The 12760-nt window shown below is 41.3% G+C and overlaps 1 protein-coding gene across 1 annotated transcript in view; it reads left to right on the forward strand.

Annotated features, from left to right (window-relative positions):
* The window catches only part of luzp1 (leucine zipper protein 1), a 46085-nt gene that overhangs the window by 10507 nt on the left and 22818 nt on the right, over positions 1–12760 (forward strand). Inside the window, exon 2 of the mRNA XM_070842106.1 lies at positions 7389–7447. The gene's annotated coding sequence lies outside the window, so the exon portion shown is untranslated. The remainder of the gene's footprint in view (positions 1–7388; positions 7448–12760) is intronic.

Raw genomic sequence — 12760 nt, forward strand, 5'->3', positions numbered from 1 at the left:
GAAAACTGGACTTTGGATTGGCGATACCAGTGTCAACATCCTCAGCAGTGAAGCTGTGTGTGTCCTGTTGGTTTGGGTCTGGATCCTCACATGCTCTTCCTTTACAAACGGTCTGTCTGGTGATGCACGAGGGCTCTTTGCTTATGGAACTCCACCTTGACTGTATGAGGGATATCCACACTCCGCACACACTCATTCCCACACACTCCTGTCTGACCTGCTCTAATCCTTGGATCTGCAGGGCGGCTCTCAAAATAAAATTCCTCCTGCAGATTATTTTTCTTGTGATCAGAAAATATACATGTTCTCAGAGAGGAATGCTCAGACGCCTTGGAGACTTGGCGATTGCTCACTTCCCCCTCTTCAGTTTTCTTTCATTTTGTCCTCCGTGGTCTGTTTCTACTCCACTTTATTTTTTTGTTCCTTCACTTATTTACTTAGTAGACAGTTCTACAATAGGTTGATAAATCTCATAAATGTTCAACAACTCGTTGACTGTTTTAAGTCCCTTTATTCTCTGTTTGTTCTTTGTTTTCACCTACACTCTTTAAAACTAAACTGGAAAGTTATTTTTCTTCTTTCCCCACAGACATCCCTCCCTCTGTTCATCCATCCATCCATGTATTAGCCAGTCTGGTTTTAGGAGCTTTCATCATTGTGGTGCTGATGCATGCACCCCGACTGCTAGGCTATTTTCAGCCTCTCTCTCTCCCCTCCTCTGTAGCCCTTTTCCCCCTCTTCTCTGCTTTGGTTTTATTTTGGAGGAGATCCCTGTGCTGCTGCCTTTTGTAAAGGGCAGCTGAGGGCTGGGTTGGCTGGTTTTCCCCTAAATGCCAACATTGCTTTTGGAGCTCCTTCTCATGCTAGCTGTCTCAACCAGGGGAAGTGAAGCAGCACAATGCGAGCCATGGTGAGGCCATAAAAATAGACTGGCCAAAGTGCAGCTTTTACTTCAGGAGACATGCTTGAAACCCTTTCATGTCCACGCATTTTGTAGTAGAAGACAAAGTAGTTTGGCTGAATAGAGCTGCACCTAACCTTTTTGTTCCACTTGTTTTGGACTCCTAATAGTTTAGAGACAAACAGGAAACAAGGGGTGAGTGAAGAGAGTGTAACAACAAAGGCTACCAGGACACCCCACTAATGATTATCTTAATTGATTAACTTGTTGATTGTTTTTTTTTTGATAAATTGTGTAGTTGAATAAATGTCCCCAAATAGTGAAAAAAGTGTACGACATATCCCAGAGCCCATGGTGATGTCTGTAGATGAGGGCTTCATCATCAATAAATGAAATGAAATAATTTTCTCAATTAATGGGCTAATCTTTTGGTTTTTAAAACACAAGACGACAGTAAAAATAATCATCCCACCTTCCAAAAGTCCTTGTTAACTTTTTTATATTTCCTGTTTTGCCTGGTTTACCACAAGCATTCCGTATATTTCCATTTAAGATCAAGAAAAGCAGAATAATTAATATTTGAAAAACGGAGGAATTTTGGTATTTTTACATGACTTATCAATTAACTAAGTAATTGTTTCAGTATCTCTCACACATGGTACATTTGCTTAAAGTGAAACAGAGAAACACACAAGGCAACTCAAGCTATGAGCGAGTCACCGGCTCCCCTCGGGTGGTCCCTTCTTCTGCCCCGTACATCTTTTCTTTCCCTCTCTGTGTGCTCTAAAAGTCAGCTAACATTTGGATAACTGCATAACAAAAGACAGCCATCGAACCAAATTGCAGGTGGTAATTATAGTAAATTCTTTACCTATTTATTTTACGCTCTGTTTTCCTGTTGTCATTATTTAATTGGTCAGTGTAACACACTTTTAACTGGTATAGCACTAAATGTTTGACTCATTTCTAGTTAAATGGTGTGTTTGTGCGGGTGTATACAGTATATGTGTGCGCATGTGGACACATTCAGACACGGGAGCCTCACAGGAATCCCATAACACTCCCAAGTCCCTGAGTGGCTCATTTGTGCACTGTGGAACATTGTGGAATACCAGGCATATTTTATGATCCAACCTTCAGCCGGCTCCCTCTCTTTCTCCCAGCGTCTGGGTTTATTTGAGAAGCTAAGCCAGTCTGGCCGTCCGGACCCCCCCTCTCCTCTCCTTCCCTCTTCAGTAGAACATTTAAACATTGCATTTTAGACATTTAGCTGATGCCTTTATTCAGCGTAACTTAACCCATCGGAGCTGAGTGGGTGCAGAATGCTGCTCAGGTGATGGGATGATTTACAGAGCACTGTTTGTCATCCTGTGAGAAGTCAAGGTCTCCGTTTGGGTAGACTTGTATGTATATATGTGTGTATGTGTATACCCTCTTCTTGTAGCCATGACAAACAGGCAAGCCACATGTGGTGACGAGTTTTGACTGCCTGGGCAAACAAAGGTACAGCAGAGCTTGATGCCCGTGGCAAAAGAGTAACTCTCACCCACCCACTTGGAAAAACTCGCTGTCGTTTTTACCTCCTCGTTTTCACCCTCTAGTCATACTTTCTTTTTTTCTTCTCTCTCTCTAAACCTCCTAAAATCTGTCCCATTTCAGCCTTCAGCTGCTTCTCTCATAGCTACTTGCCTTAAATACTCTCACCCTCTCACTCGTTCCATCTCTTTCCCTGCCTCCCTCCCTCTCTCTCACCCTAGGTGTGGACTGCACAGAAGAATGTGGTTAAATTAGCGTTTTATCTGTCCTGCCAGCCAGTTGCATCTGCACTCCCAGCCATGCCAAACATTTGAAACACAATTGACCTTAAAAGGAAACAATAGCTGCCTATCAATTGTGCTCTGCCAGTCAAGGAATGGCTCGTTCCCGCATGGGCAGCGTTCAGCTCACACACACGGAAGTGTTTGGAACGTGAACTTTGAATTCTTTCTTCCTTATTTGTTATCCTCATGGTAGTCAAAAGTAATTATGGTAAGCCCAAAGATACTGGAATTAGCCATCCTCAACGTGTACATAATTTACAAAAATAAATAAATCAAGGTGGAACAAATTCAATCCAACAATGAAACTGAGTTGACTCTAACACAACCTGTGTAACCCAGCAGTTTTTACAGCTAAAGACTCAGACCTAAGTCAAGACATCTTCTGAGTGTCTGTTTTATCCACAGATACTCAGTTTACTACCACATATGACAAAGGATAACAGCAAATCCTCACATTTGACAAGCTGGAATGAGGGCTGTAGGTAGTTGTGATGGGCTTTGAGACATTTTGCAGAACAGACAATCTTTTAATCGGAAAAACAATCGTTATGTTTATCAATAATGAAAATGAAAGCTAACAGACCATCCTGATTACTCAGATCTCTGTTGAGTTAATTGAGAATGTAAAATGCTTTGAAAACCTATTTATTGGACATTTTCAGCAGGCAGGCCCATGTAAACTGTGCTTACTCTCAAGTGGATTTTGGATTTGACTCCTCACATTTTGACTAGTTTACATGCCAGGGGCTTCCCATATTGTTGAGCTGTGCTATGAAGGTAAGTTAGCAAAAGTGTTGTGTAAAAATTGTGCAGTCAGCAGGAGTGTGTAAAAGCCTCGGCTGTTATTTGTGGAACAGGGAGGGCTGGAGTGCTGTAAGTCATTAGATATTAGTACAGGTTCTGCTGGTTCATGATGAAGTTAAAGTGGTTGATGGTTTCCATCTGACAGCTCATCAGCTGTAGATAAAATTCTTACTCCACCTTGACACTCAGCAAGAATGCAAATAGCAGTAGGAGGAATGCTGTTTGCAGTCTTCAGTGGCAGCAAATGAAAATCCGTCTCTTGCTCTATTTCTCTCTGGTACTCCCTCTTCCTCTCCTTTGTTAGCTCCTTCTGTCTGCTACGTTCTACATCTTCGCTTCCTGTCTCTCCCCATCTTTCTCCTCACTGTGTATCTGCTTACTCTTTCTGCCTCTCTGTCTTTTCCCTTGTCCTTCTCCCTCTCTAGGCATCCTGTTCACTGTGTTTGATTTGGGCATTCCTTTCCTCCCAGAGCAGACAAAACAACCCCAGACCTCTCTGAACTGCAACCCCCAGTGCGCACACACACATACACACACTCTCCCCGCTGCTAATCACACACAGGAAATGGGCTCCCATGCAAACGAGGCCCGCCTGGCTAGTGGAACCCAGGATGGAGTTTCAGGCCTTGAAATGTTCTCCAGTGGAGGAAATTGAACATGATCTCTCTCTTCCCCCTTCTTACATTCTCACTTGCTTCCTCTCTTGAAATTGTTTTGTCACTCTAACATTATGACTTCTTCTTTCCTCGACGTGGTTCCTCTGCCCTTTTCTTTTGACACTCGTCTTTCCAAGCTGCACTTGAATGCATCCATTTTGCTGTGAAACATTGCCATTCAGACCAACAAATGGACACGTACAGAGTTTCTCCCCCTTTGAAGCATTGGTCAATGCAACACTTTCTGTGCCTCTTCTATTTGTGTGCAGCAATATGTTGGAAGTCTGTCAGATAAAAACAACAAATTTAAAAGTACAGTAGAAAATCCATTTCATTGAGCATCCATACCAATCAGATCTGTGTTAGGTGCAAGACACTTCGCCAGATTGGAGATTGGTACATTGCACATGTACTGTATGTGTAAGTGTTAGCCTAAGCGCACAAAAGCATACACTGATAACTTATCAACAGCCTTCCATTTTATGTGTGATGAAGCCGCACTCAAAGATAAACACTGAACAAGCCCCTAAACAACTTAACATGTCTGAGTTTGCAGTTTCAGGTGAGGAATATCATGATGTTGGGTGGTGATGCTGACTGGAATAAGTATTGTGGGACAAGAAGTGCACCAAAATCGATACATACACCAAAGGATATCTTGGTGACGTGTTCTGATCACATATTGACACAGATCACATATTGACACAGATTGTACAGGAACACCAAGCTTCCTCATTCAGTACAATGCAGAGCAAACTAATGTGTTTGTTGTGAAAACGGACAGGAGACAAGTGACTTTTTACCTAAATGCCACACGCTATCCCTGAACTCTTATGATTGTCAAAACAATAACTAGAAGAATCAGGAAATTTGGTCCGGAATCAAAACATTTGCTCAGTAGATCTTCACAGAATACCAATTTGCTGATACTTAAAATTATTAAATGCTGCTGTGTTTGATTTTTAATATAAAGGATGCACTTATTTTCCTCATCGGATGGACAGATCTGCCGCTAAGAAAGATTCAATAGTGATACAACAAATTACAGAGAGCATTTTGTACAGAAATTCAAATTTTACATACATCTGTTCTGTTCATACCACATAAATGTGTGTAAAGTAGATGCAGAGTGCTGGAAGTAACTCTTGCTTCACAAAAAAACTGTTAACTGAGCAGACGGTTGTTTTTTGCAGGACAGATGCCGACCCCGGAGGAAGTGCCACCTCACACTGTTTCAGTTTATTCTGCTGAGTAACGTTGTGAATTCTCCCCAACCTGACATGCTATGTGCGTGAGGGGAAACGAGTGGGAGCGAGGGATGAGACGGAGACAGCTGTTTTCAGTTTTGTTTGGTTACGGGTTGGCTAACTGTCTGAATGAATAGCTCCTCCGACCCCCCCGACACACACATACACACACTCAAACACACACACACACACAGACAGACTATAGCACATACAAACACAGACGAAGATGTGGTTACCATGGTATTTGGTGTCTTCTGGATTGCTACGAATGTGTTGAAAATCATTTGTAAAATCACTTATTTTAATTAAAATTAGTATTTATTGATCACACAGCAAACAGAAAAGCTGGCTTTGCACGCAGCAGAATTACACATTTGGTTTAGTGCAGTGAAGAAGCGTTGGTGTGTAGCGTGAGAAAGTCAGATGATTCAGGATAACCTGTGTGCTGGTGTCATGCTGCTTCCTTTCGTGAGTATAACATGACAAAGCTGAGTGCACAGCAGCGGGGCTGTCTGCTTCCTCGTGTTTGTAGGAATAAACAGAACAGATGACACAGAGACGAGTTTAGAGTGGCAGGAGCGACTAAAAGACTGATTCTTTCTGTCCATCAGTAGCTACTTACAGGATCGTCACATCACTTGCCTCTTCCTCTGCCGCTCAGTTGAGTCAGTCAAGAGAGAAACATTTTTCTACACAGTGCACCAATGAAATAGAAACTTTATTATTACACGCTTTTAGAGCTGAAACAACAGATTTCTTTGGGTGGCAGAAATACCCAAAAATCCAGTGGTTCCAGCTGCTCTAATGTGGGGATTTACAGATTTTCTTTGTCCTTTGTGGTGGTAAAGTGAAGATGTTTTGCTTTCGTCACCTTTAAGGAAGCTGACAATACTTTTTGTTAGATTTGCATTTTCCACTGTTGTCTGACATTTTATTGATTATTCGATCAATCAAACAATGAGATTAATCAATCATGAAAATAATAATTTGAAACTGCAGTCCTGCATTCTTTTTTTACCATTCAGTCTTCCTCCTTGTTGCAGTAAAAGTCATAATGTAAAAGTGACGGAGCTTTAAGGCATCTCATTAAACCTTCATCAGCAGCAAATTGAGTTTGCTTAGTTCTCACGAAACTGTAGATGTTCAAACTCTGAATTATTCTGAGTCAATCTCAGACTCTTTGGCAAAAAAGTACGCTCTTGGCAGGTCAGTCTTTAATGTGTGTTTCTGTACCAAAGTGTCCTGTCGCTGCTTACAGTTCACAGGAATGTTCCCTTTTTTCCTTCAGCTGCCTCCTCCTCCTCTTTTCTTCCCCTCCCTCCGCTTCCCTCTCTCATCCTTTAAATTCAGTCCAGACTTCAGTCTTAAATCTGGATTCTCTGTGCTTAACCAAACATATGGAATGCTACTGTGGTGGAATGCTCCGTGTGTGTGTGTGTGTGTGTGTGTGTGTGTGTGTGTGTGTGTGTGTGTGTGTGTGTGTGTGTGTGTGTGTGTGTGTGTGTGTGTGTGTGTGTGTGTGTGTGTGTGTGTGTGTGTGTGTGTGTGTGTGTGTGTGTGTGTGTGTGTGTGTCCACGCACATGTTTTGAAGCAGATGAGAGCTTCTAGGAATGATGATGATAATGGTGCGTGTGTGTCCCCAGAGAACTGAATAGGGCCTTCTGTTGCTGTGGCCAAACACTGCTTGTCTGCTCATGCATAAGTCTATTGCGAAGCCTCCGAATGCGTCCCATATCTAAGCAGTTAGCTCATTCTTAGCCTGTTAGCTTGACTGTGAACGATAACCCCTACAGTGACTGCATTGTCAGCCTGGACGCAGGCTCGGGGGGCCTTGCCAACTGCCAAACATAACAATAGTGAAAGATGGCATGAGTGTGTGTGTGTGTGTCTTGATATTATGATGACCAATGAATCCACTTTTACTAATCTCGTGTTCTGCTTGTGTGTTTTTAACCACAGGATGGAGACTTTCAGAAGTGGAGCTAAATGTGCAGCAGACAAAAGGATGCATCTAAAATGTAAGTTATGCCCTTGCATATTTTGAATAATATTGGTTCATTTTAGCTCTTTCCTGTGTCTGCAAATATCCAGAGTGTCTGTGAAATGCATCAAATAAAAGACCTTTTAAAATGTCAAATCAAAATTCAGTAATTTGAGATTTATGTAATGAGATTTACAATATGTAAATCTTTTATGCTTTACATGTTATCCCATCCCATGCAATATATGTGCTTTACACAGCAATAGTTAAACTTTTTATTGAATGGTGATGGTATTTGATTTTGTCTCTTTAAGAGTAAGAGAAGAAGATACCACTTTCATGTCTTTGAGTTGAAAGACGTCTAGCGCAGCATGCACCAAAGGTTAAAAATGCACCTTCTGGCATCTCTTAAGATCACACGTTGTATCTTGTTTGTTTCATCCGTACATAAAAAAAATCAATGTAAAAACAGCAGGTTTTTTTTTTGCATGCTAACAGTTCATCCATCTCCCTAGTTCTTCTGTGCAGAGCATTTCCAGTTATTGCGCTGCTTGTCTAGCAAATTTGTGGCAACAAGACTCCGGGAAGTGGCTGTTGTTCTCAAAGAAATAGTTATGACACACAATTCCCCCCTTGACCTCAAACAGTAGGAGTATGTTTTTTTACTTTGGAGTTAGCCAGGCCAGCTGTTTCCTCAGCATCAGGGGAGAAAAGCTTAGCATAATTCTAAGTTGAGCTAATTACCCTCTCGCTCCGGCTGTGTGATGTAAGAGTGGTGTAGGCGTTTTATTTAACTTGCAAAAAGAATTTCCCAATTTCCCCAAATATTCACCTATTCTGTAGAATGTACTGATCTCTTTTTTCTTATAGAGACATTAAAATGCTGTGTAAAATTAGAAAGAGGGTAAGATTAAAAACAAAAACATTGTTTTCTAAAATCTAGAGATGCCTTAATAAAGGTGTTTGTGTGTGTTCCCTAGTATCAGGTCACAGAGTCGGACAAAATCGATTCACAGCATTTATAATCTTCTGAATGTCAAATGTTTCTTCTGGCTCCCTTCACTTCTCCCTCTTCCTTCACTCTTCTCCATCTCTTCTTGTTCTTCTCTTATTCATCCTCCTCCTCTGCCTACCTTTTCTTCCCTTCCTCTCCCTCTCCCCCTCGTCCTCCTTACCTCTTCCGCCCCTCCTCTGCTCTTTGTGAGCCTGTTTCCTGTTGGGCACAAACGCCGGCGCCGCACTTCCTTCCCCGTAGCCTGAAGTCACACAGGAGTGGCACACACACGTACTGCGCTATATAGATTCCGTAACATATGGGTCAACAACTTGTGTGTGTGTGTTTTCAGGTAAGATTAGTCAGCAGAGAGAGTATATGTGTCACTGTCTTACAGTCTCTATTCGACTGTCTGCTCACACAACAGTTTAAGGTCAATATGTGGTCAAGGCGTGTTCTGTGCGTCTTCACTGAGCTGTATTTACATGCATTTATTATTCTGGATGCTAGGTCACATCCTGTTTGAGCTGAATTCATCCTAAATAGTCTGGAACTAACAAAGACCATGAAAACTGACAGTAAAACAGGAAAGGGAGCTTGTCACATCAGTGTCCTGCTTTTTAAGGCACGTCTCACATGTGCTCAGATTTCTCATAATCAGAAACTTGATTCTTTTAAAAAGTAACGTCACTGACTGCACATAATGCAGTTAAGAATAACTCATGCTAAAAGGTATAGTTTGACATTTTGCTTTGTTACCAAGAGTTGGAGTCAAAATAAGACTGATAACAGTTTTGTCTCTGCGGCAACTGCTGAGCTTGAGCTAGTACACTCGTAAAAACTGGAAGCAGGTGAAGCAGCTAGTTAAGGTTGTTTTTCCTCTTAATACGTGAGATTCAGGGCCATTTCCCCTTAATATTCTAACCATCTCCAGACTGTAACTTCACACAGACATATAAGTGGTATCGATCAAGAAAGGGTTTCCAAAAATTGTGCAAGAGCCTCATTTACCTGTAAGGCATAGGTGCCATTTTGTGGTGATTTCCTTTTTTTCCTTCCTTGTTGCAAACAAGGTGTCTTGCTGTCTGTTCAGCTGTGGTGACTGTTGCTCTTCATGCAAACTGCATTATGTTTGTTCTCCTTGTTCTAAAGAAACCATGGATGCCATAAACAGATAATGCCTCACCTCCTGTGTATTAGAGGTCACATAAAAGGGTCATGTGTTCAAATATTAAAGTGCATGTTAACATCTTTGTATGCTTGATGTGAAATGCAAACAGCTAAACTTATCAGGTGATTTTTTCCCCCTTGCCATGACACACATTTACAATCAAAATAGTTTGTTTGTGCAAAAACAGGTCAATTTGTTAGAACCGTATGATTCAGTATGTCTGTAACTCTCCTCTGTTATACAGCTACATCATTTTACCTCCTGCCATCTTTCCTGCTTCATTTCCTCTTCCCTCCCTCCATCCTGTAGCCAGTGCTGCATTCCTGCTGCAGTAATCCACTCTGGCTTCTACCTGCATTCTGTGGAGTCACTCCCCTCATCTCACTCTCTCTCATTTTCCTTGTCTGGCTTATTTCACCGTGTCTTTATTCACCTCACATTATGACACGCATTTTCCTCCGCAGTTGCTTCGTCGTCTTCTTTCTTCTGCTACCCCTCTTCCTCTCTCTGTGTTCTGTTTCTTCGTCATCAGAGAGCCACTGAGGTCTCCATTCAGCCGCAGCAGGCAGCTAATGCCAAGGCTCAGGCTGATGAAGCTCTGCCAACCAAGCTCTCCCTCTTTGTGTGTGTGTGTGTGTTAGGATGGGAAAGCAGTGAATGAGCAGGATGTTAAGCAGCCAGGCAGTAGGTTGAAGGGCTGTATGTTAAGAGCTATTGATGCATCTATGAATCAACATTGTTTCTAGGCAGTTGTCATCAGCCATGAGGTTGGCAGGGGGGCAGCAGCCTGCTAAAATGCTCAGTCCATCATCTCCGACGAGCTGATGAGCTGTTCGTCTCTTAGACAGAGTGGAAAAAGGACATATAATGAATAGGTGTTGTTCTTGGTCTATATTGGAGGAAGTGACAAAATGCGTAACTGCTGACCTTTCAGTTAAATTTCACACTTGAGTAATTTATTCAACTGTGAGGAAAAAAGTGTCAAATATGCCACCATCATTATTTAATATTACATGATCATTAACCACATGGAGTTTAGTACATATCTATGCTGTGCTGTGTGCCCTTTCGCCATAGACTTTTGCTTGATTTAAGTCCTTCACATTCTTTAGCCGCATTCATCTAAACGGATGTGAGGTAGCGTTTTCACCATAAATCTCACTTTAGTGCTCTGATAAGCCTGTTAATGCATTTGTGCGCTCTGTGGCACCTGGTGTGTCGGCACATTTCTCACATTTTCAGTGTGTCTGCATGCGCTCCCCGCCAGTGATACTCTGCAGATGCTGCAGACCCAGTGTGTGACTCTTGTTATCTGTGGACTGTAAATTAAGCATGTTTGGTACATGTTAGCAAAGTCTAAAGTCAGGTTGTATAATTTTCAGGCAGAGTAGCTCAGAAGTGTGTCTCTTTGCTTACCCTGTCCAATCAAAAATGTATTAAGAATCCTGATTTTAATTTATATGATATGAAGTGCAATACTCAGCAGGATATCTCAAAAATCCTATCCTTCAATGAAATCTGGTGGTGTGTGATTTGATTTCTCTTTCAAACACACAAACACAGAGGACATAATGACTGAGTAAAAGGCAAAATTGTCAGTGTGTCATTTTCTGTTCTTATCTCTCCTGACCTTTGTCTGTCTGTCTCGCCTTATTTTTTTCGTCTGACTCATACCTATTCACACAGGCGCACGCAGACTGTTTGTTACTCAGTGTCGACTCTTAACAAGTGTCATCATGTTGTGATGTTTTCATGTTCGCTTATCAGCGTGAAATGGTGACGACCGCACATTCCTTCCCGAGCAGTTCATCGCGTACACAACAGCACATGTCTGTGTGCGCCCATTCAGTCATATAAAGTTTGTGCTGATGTCTGCTGACACCTGAGAGTGCTTGAACAGCTGTTGAGCATAGCTTTAAATAGGTAGCTGGTGTTGGTACTGACAGAACATGCTGTGTTAATGGGAGGTCATGGATTTTCTCTTAAGCTGAATTTAACAAAATGATGGTCTTCCTCAGCAGATGGAGTTTAAGTTGTGGAATTATAGATGTTCAAATTTTTTTTTCCGAGCAAGACTTCTTCCATGTTGGCTTAATGTTCATTCTTGAACTTACAAGCAGAAAACTAAGACAAATGAATTTTTGATGAGGATTCCTTAAAAGACTACTACTACGATGACTGATTTAGCATTGCACACCTATAACCTTGTTGACCTCATGATGGACAAATTCGAAAAAAAAGCACCAAAATCGATGCAGCCGAGATATTGTCATTTTTATTCTACAAATTCTTCTCCCTTGTCAAAATCTACTGCCTACGTTCCCCACAATACAACTTGACTGCCAACATTTCACAGACTCAAGTGTGTTATGCTATAGTAGCAGCTAATGTAGCCTAAAGTCACTAGTCTAAAGCAGAAAACGAGGAGCAGGCTACAGAGGTCTGGAAAGCTCATTTCTTTATCACTCCACACCCCAGATTTGTATCGTTTTTAAACTTGTAGTCTTCGGCCTCAGCTGTCGCTGCCTCAAATTACATCACTTGAGGTCATTTATCAGACTTAACTCCCTCTGGAGCCAAAGTAATAAGTAATCCAAGGTTTTCACATATGTTGCGGTACTCACTAAGACCTGTAAACCGCCATAAGCCCCTTTTAAGTTTGCTTTTAAACAATTTTGACCAAGATAGTTACTAAATCGGATTTTTTTCCAGAGGAATGGTAACTTGTTAGCACTCTATAGTGGACAAATTATTTGACAGGAACACTGTTTCTAAATTACCCCAAAAACTATCTTTGTTATTTGTGGACCACAATTTCTTTTTAACTATTAGCCAAAATTATGTAGATACAGATAATATTATTTCCTTGACCAGGACTCCCTGGCAAAGGAGATACTGTATCTCAGCTGGACATTTGTGGTTAAATAAAGGATAAATTAAGAGAAATAAACACATTTCTATAGAAAGCTAATGTTGGTAGATATACTGGAACAGTGGATTTAATGGCCAAACATTTTTTTGTCAGTTAAACAAATAGAGAGGTTCTGCTGTGCACATCCCAGCCTATCTGTCGTTACCAGTTGCATTTTTTTCTTTTTTTTCAATGCCTAATGAAGCAGCTTTTTTTAGTCAAATAACATTTTGGGGACCCAAAAAAAAGTTTTTTCAACTATTTTGTTGTGTTA

This window comes from Pempheris klunzingeri, chromosome 13 (assembly GCF_042242105.1).
Source record: "Pempheris klunzingeri isolate RE-2024b chromosome 13, fPemKlu1.hap1, whole genome shotgun sequence".
NCBI lineage: Eukaryota > Metazoa > Chordata > Actinopteri > Acropomatiformes > Pempheridae > Pempheris > Pempheris klunzingeri.